This window comes from Embiotoca jacksoni, unplaced genomic scaffold (genome assembly GCF_022577435.1).
Source record: "Embiotoca jacksoni isolate LCO1_2020_lvr unplaced genomic scaffold, fEmbJac1.0.p SCAF_19, whole genome shotgun sequence".
Classification (NCBI taxonomy): Eukaryota; Metazoa; Chordata; class Actinopteri; family Embiotocidae; genus Embiotoca; species Embiotoca jacksoni.
Window position 1 is genome coordinate 5788254 of NW_027185329.1, and position 7037 is coordinate 5795290.

General features: G+C 43.5%; 1 protein-coding gene across 2 annotated transcripts in view; it reads left to right on the forward strand.

Moving 5' to 3' along the window:
• Positions 1 to 6891, forward strand: part of raver2 (ribonucleoprotein, PTB-binding 2) — a 110405-nt gene extending 103514 nt beyond the window's left edge. For both annotated transcript variants that reach the window (XM_069153168.1, XM_069153169.1), the window contains exon 17: positions 1 to 6891. This exon is cut by the window's left edge and continues 1063 nt beyond it. The gene's annotated coding sequence lies outside the window, so the exon portion shown is untranslated.
• The last annotated feature ends 146 nt before the right edge of the window (positions 6892 to 7037 follow it).

The following is a 7037-nucleotide window of genomic DNA, read 5'->3' on the forward strand; positions in this document are numbered from 1 at the left end:
GAATGGACCTTTAAGGACCGGGCAGAAAATAAAAGGCTGTTGTAAATACTGCAGTGTAATACAGAATATACAAAGCCATGCGTAACAGACAATATCATATAATGGACGTTTCCGAGCTCCTTTCTGAGTGTATTGTACAACACGAATGGAAAAGATTTATTAAGTGTCAGATTTTCTTTTCAGTCTATACTGTTATATATTTGTAATATAATAATATTGCAAGGCAATTCAAGTCATCTGTTAATATTGAATCAAAATATATTGACCTAAATGTTGTTATTTGGTTTGGTTTTTAACATTTAAGCCAAATATTTGGGCACAGTCCTCTTCTTCCTCTCCTTCATCTCCCTTTTCTTCACCTTTTTCTCCTCCTTCTCTCTTTCTTTTTCTCCTTTTCATTCTCTTCACCTCTTTTTTTTTTTTTTTACCTGAAGGTTTAGTTGGGATTGTGACAGGAGCGTAACTTCCATATCCAGCTGCCAATTTTCCACAAAGGCTTCGGTGTGTAAGCGCGTCCCGATCCGTACTGCATTCTAACTCAAAGCAGGTTTGAAGTGCGTTTGCGCTGAAAAAGTGACAAAAACAAAGTCTACTTAAACGACTCGGTAATGAAGACCGTTTTAAGTGTGCTGTCGAGGGACTTCAGGGAGGCGCTTCTCTCTCATAAGGAGTAAAACTCGCCTGGATAAGATTAAAAACTTAACAGATGACGGGAGTGAAACAACAACAACAACAACAACAAAAAAAACTTCTTTTTTTTCTTTATGGAAAAGAAGAAACAACCTCTATCTGTTCCTCTGAGTATTAATTGGCAGTGAAATTTGAAAGTCAGTTTGATTGCATTTGCACGGTGCGGTTATTGCGTCACTTCTTGTTAATATAAACAGTACAGATTTTTAAAAATCTTACCTCAAAAGCTAGTGTGGAGTGATGTAAGCTGCGTGCAGGTGGCATGCAGTACGCGATCGGGACAGCATATGATTTTCAGCCTTTTGAATTTTTTTTGCACGAGATGCAACTAATATGCTGCTTTGCATGGGAATTTCCGCACTTTAATTTGAGGTTTTAAGAAAGCAGATTAATAATGCTGATTTGAGCGGAGTTGAACATAGTACCACTTCTTCTATCCTTTGCAAAAAAAACAAAAAAACAAACTGTATTATTATTATTTTTATTTTTTTCTTGAAATATGTTTCTACAACTGCCGTTATTAATATAAGTGCACCGGCAGCGTGCAGATAGTTTGTTTGTTGTTTATTACAGAGGAGAGAGGGTTTGGTGTTTTCGGGATTTCAGTTTGAATATAACGTGCACGGGCCTTTTGTCTGACAAACCGGCAAAATCTACCGCTCCTACCGCTGTAGAAAGTTGAATGTACAAGTTATTCATTTTTGCGGCGTGCAGGTTTTGCCACTCACGCAGCTTTACACGCTCGTAACGGCTCACACACAAATGTGAAAGCTTTCTCTCGTTTTTAGTCTTCTGCTCAAAACGACCCGATGATGTATTTCGGTGCTGAGTGTTACTTGCATCGCCATGGCAACCATGCCCACGCTCGCACGCACGCACGCACTGTGAAAACCAATAGCAGGTGAGATCAGATAATGTGTGCACATCTTCGTCTAGTCCAGATACGAGTGTGAGTTTGTCAGCTCACTGTAAACAGGAAGTTTATGGTGGTCTTAATAAGACATATTAATAATAATAATAATAATAATAATAATACCAGAGCTGGGTGTCAGCATGTACGCTGTTCAAAAAGGCTAAACATTAAACTTAAGGGCAATAATCAGAAGCACACATGTTTTCCATCAGCTCTTCGTCTCCTCTCGTTCTCTGAATGGATGTTTAACTGTGATGTTGCTCCACGTCGTTCGCTTTCCAGCGGATCTGACGGTGAACGCTTTTGAAGCAAAGATTTCCGATCCGTTAAGCAGGATGCGGACAAAGCAAATAGTTAAAAAGAAGAAGAAGAAAAAAAAAAGGAGAGGATGCTAAACATTTACACAAATACGGGAAAGACCGGATCGGCCACGGTTGCTGCCGATCAAAGCTTTTTTCTTCCCGCGTTTACGCTCTATGCGATCGTGGTTAGAATAATCCTGCCCTCGTGTGACCAGCTCCTCTCCTGTTAAACTCTGATCCGTCGGGAAAACGATTGCTGCCGCAGTTTTGTTTTTTTTGGCGGATTCGTGGAAGACGGTCGCGGGCTCGTGACGTGTCGAGGGCAGAATCTGTTTCCGTTACATGATGTCCAGCTTTCATCCTGAAACATAAATGTACATACGTTCCGCATTGGATTAATGCAATATTTCAACATTAATCGCGTTTTACTCTATTCCTCACTGACGTTTAAAATATCATGTACTTTCTATCTATCAAGTAATTCCCGTTTATTATAATCCTTTTAGCTTTGGGCCTTGGATTCCTGTTTGACTGTGACTATTGGTGGCTGTGTTAGTTTAAAATGCTTATCGTTTGGTAACCCCCCCCCCCCCCCCCCCCCCCACACACACACACACACACACACACACATGCGCGGTTCTTATAATACTATTATGAGATCAGATCAACTTATATTTACCTAGTCTGCTTCACCAAAATAATCACAAAGGTATACGATATTTATAGATATGATTCCAAATTAAACCCCTTTGCAAATGTGTCTCCCCCCCCCCCCCCCCCTTATTTCATAAATAGGTAACAGCCTTCACAGGAAATGCATTGAACAGAAGTCATTACACACTAAGCTGTGGGACCCTGCTTTCATTTAAGATGTTTGCTTTATTTGTGCAGAAACCTACAACGGAGAGTCTAATTTCCAGTGCCTCGATTTGTTCCTGTCATTTTTTATTTTTTTTGCGAAGCTTTAAGGTTTTAATATCAACATGAAGTTGCACAGTAGTGGCGCAAGTTCGACATCTTACCGACTGAACTGTTTTCGTTCAGGCTGTTCTGGTGATTTTCTTTGACTGCGGTCAGTCAGAAGATCCCCATGAAAAGTGTTGTTTGCAGTCGGATCTACTTTCACGTGATCTCTAGTCGCTCTTGTCCGAGCCGTTTTACATTTCCCCTCTCTGGCACTTCTTTTCATTGATTTTTTTTTTTTTTTTTTTTTTTTTTTTTTAAATTTTCCGTAGTGCGCTTTCCTCCGAATGAGCTCGGACCGCTCGGAGACATTTTGCGGCGACGTTGTTCGGCGGACCGGTTGTCTGTCTGTCTTGTCTTGTCTTGTCTTGTCTGTCTGTCTTGTCTGTTTGGCTCGTCTCTGTGCTGCAGTTTGATTGGCTCCTCGGTGTGAGCTGTTGAAAAGTGGCCAGCCGGACTCCCGCGCTCGCTTCCTGCCGGGTGATGCGCTCTCACCTCCACCCCTCTAGAAGTGTGTGTGTGTACGTGCGTGTGCGTGCGTGTGTGTGACTGAGACGGGCCCTCTTGTTTGTGCCGAGTCGGCAGACTTCAAAGCGCCCCGTTTTGCTCGTCTGGTTTCCTGACGCCTGTTTTCGTGTCAAACTGTCTCCTAGAAGCGGATTCAGGTACTAAAAGGAAGTCACGGTTGGATTATTTTATAGCGCGTCAGCTTTTTTTTTTTTTGTCTGCGGACAGAAAAGTGTCCAAACGTGGACCTGTCTTCCCCGGGTGTCACTTAAAACGTTTGATTGACAGGTTATTAGTCTTAAGCCCGTCTGTGTGCTATTGCGAAAGCACATTGGGCTGATTTTTTATTTTTTCTTTCTTTCTTTGCCATAAATAAAATATATATATTTATTCCAAGTGAAGAATGAATATCTGCGCAGTTTGAATGTCAGTCGGTAAACGAGATTCAGAGCAGTGCCATTGTTCACGTGTGTGGCTTTCCTTTTTTTTTTTTAGTTTTTTTTTAGTTTTTTACTGAAATCACACTTGAGTGTTGCGATGCATTTGGATAAACGGCGACGCTACAATATCTTCGTGTGTCTCAGGCTTGGATTGTTTTTTTTGCTTTTCACTGTTACTTGTAGCCGCTGGGTCCAAATGGATCCCATCACGGCCCCCCCACCCCACCCCCTCCCTCCCTCTCTCTGTTTGTATGCGTTTCTGCCGTTTGTCACCATCCTGAATTTAAAGTGCTTTTTTTTTTTCCCCCCATCAACGCTTGTGCTTTCACTCTTGTGTTTTGTCCTGTGGGGGAACACCGTGGAAACATGACGTCATCATCCCCCGGAGCCTTTCCCCCCGTGATTTTGAACGGTTCTGCTTTGTGTACCAGAGAGGGCTCTTCTGAATCGACCTGCGGGGCCCCCCTCACACTTAAGACACGTCAGCCGGTCACGTGAGTGTCCTGCTGACGTGTCTTTTGCCAGAAATTGTAGGGAAAAAAAAAACCACATTTTCCTTTTCTCCCTGTAAGTGTTTCAGACAAGTCGGAGAATCGATGTGTTCGCGATCCAGCCGTGGCGTCGACCGTCATTCGTGTCAAAATCGGTCCTTGTTGGGTCGTCCCGTCGTGTCTGAACGTCCTTAATGTTACTGAATTGCAGATAATGAAAGCTGAGCTGCTGTTTGCCTTGGCTGCTGCTGCTCTGTGTGTGTGCGTGTGTGTGCGCGCGTGTGTGTGTGTGTGTGTGTGTGCGTGTGCGTGTGCGTGTGTGTGTGTGTGCGTGTGTGTGTGTGTGTGTGTGTGTGGGTGTACAGCTCTCTAAAAATGGGCTCCTGGCAGGTAACGGGGGTACGGAGAGAGACGAGGCTGAAAGAAAGAAAGAAAGAAATAAGAGACGGGTGGAAAAACAACTCCAGCTGCCTTCAGCTGCTCAGCCTGCTGGGAATTATTTCTTTTTTTTTGTTGTTTTTGTTCTCTCCTCTTCTGTCTGCTCCCTCAGTGAAGTGGCTGCCAGAGTCCTGCATGCTGCACATACCTGTAGAGCTGTCACACACACACACACACACACACACACACGTACGGTACAGTCGAGGTCGAACGTTCGTGACCGGTTGTCACGGAGATGGCGCGTGGCAGTCGTTTTCGGGGTCGGTGTTCGGACAACGGCGCGAGAGATGTCGGTCGTCCCCCCTTCCTGCCCGGGGACCGTCGTTTGTCCGGCCCGTCGCCGCCAGTTTTGTCCATTTCAAATCAAATGTCGGGACAATTTGTTCACGTTGAAAAAGAAACGAGGTCGACGAGTTGAGCCGCGTGACGCCGGCGGAGAGGGGACCCTCTCCGGAGGCAGAGGAAGCATCTCTCCTGCATCAGGCCTCCTTTTTGTTCCTCCGCTGTCCGCGACCTCCGACCTCGACCCCCCCCCCCCCCCCCCCCCCCCCCTTATTTTGGAACTCGAGCTTAATTTGTTTGGCGGGTCCTTCCCGTGACGTCACCGTGTGTCGGATCCTGAAAGCGCTTTTCCTCAACCCGCGCCTTCGCGACCCTAAAACCCTCTGAGCCTCTCGCGTTTGGACACGTTCTCCCCCGCTACGCGCGGTTCTAGATATTTGATATAGCGCCTCCTCCGTAGTGGCTTTTCTTTATTTTATTTTTTCTCTCTCCTCTCTCTCCCTCCTCCCTTAACAAAAAGACTTCTTCAGTTCCTCTGCCGTCTGACAGCTTCAGTTCTGTGTCTTTTATCGTTCTCTCACCCTCGACTTTTTCAAATAATGGAAACGTTACCAGGGGGAATATAACAAATGTTGCAATATTATCTTTAAGACAGTTTCGGTGTGAGAATATAAAATAAAAAAAAAATGAGTTCTGCAATATATTCACGTCTGGTTTTTTTGTTGTTGTTTGTTATATAGTTGATCAGGCTTTTTTTTTTTTTTTAAATTGGGAAAAGTTGTGTGTTCTTGACCGATGAAGAGTAGTGTCGTCGTTACTTTCTGTGCCTCCGTGTGCCGCCGAGTCGGCGTGACGTTCTCCCGATGATTGTACACAAACGGGGGACCCGGTTCCCTGAACATGAACAGCACAAACAGCCCGCGCGCTGCACGGGCCGAAGGGACGCTCTCCAGGACCTCGACCCGTCGGTAATCCAGCTGGTTTTTTTTGTTTGTTTTTTTGTTGTTGTTGTTGTTTGGTTCTCTAGCTGCTGATGGAACTATCAAAACGGGGTCGATTTTTTTTTTTTTTTTAATATATATATATATATATTGTTGGAGAGCGTTCGTTTATATCGGAACAGAAAATCTCATCTGTAATCTGGTGCAGTTTGGTTGCGATTTGTTTGTTTGTTTGTTTGCAGAATGAAGACGAACGCAGCTGAATCCGTTCGGGTTCAAATCCAGATTTCTTCTTCTGTTCTCGTGTAAACGGGAGCTTCCTCTCTCAGCTTCGGTGCGTCGCCGTTGTACCGCTGTGTGTCCTGCATATTGCGCGAGGTCAGCGGTGAGGCTGACTTTGCAATAGTGAAACGACTGTGTTTGTACGCGTCGGATCGCCAAGCTTTGCGACACTGAACTATTTCTGATTTTCTGACCCATTTAGTCGGCCGTAGATAAATCTAGATTTGCTGTGCTTATTGCTTTGTAAACAGCTTTTGCTTTTCAAGTAGATGTTTTTTTTTTTTGTTTTTTTTTTCCTGACCTGAAATATACTGTAGATTTTGCAAAAATTTTTATATCACACTGACATTGATATTGTTTTACTGTGAATAAGGTATTTCTAGAACACTTTTAGCATGCCTACTTACAACTGTAATATATAGAACAAACTTGTTTTCAGTAGTGATTAATAAAATGCATTTGGACTGACAAGACAGAACACAAGCAACATTGATTTTATTTATTTTTTCATTGTGTTCAATAAGTCGTACTTTTGTCTTTTTTTTTTTTTTTTTTGAAAAATATATATATTTCTTTTCTCTTATTTAGAGCAGAAGGAATTGTCTTTTACATTCCTAATAAAATGTGGACTGAAGCGCTGAATCTTTGTCCTCCTCGACAAGTCCCTTTGTTGTTGTCTTTCTGCCAGCGTTCACTGTTGCGTAAAGTCGAACTGACCGCTTCTGAAGCTACAATATACGACTGGGTGCACGTCTAAGGACGGATCGAAGAAAAAAGAAAAGAAAAAA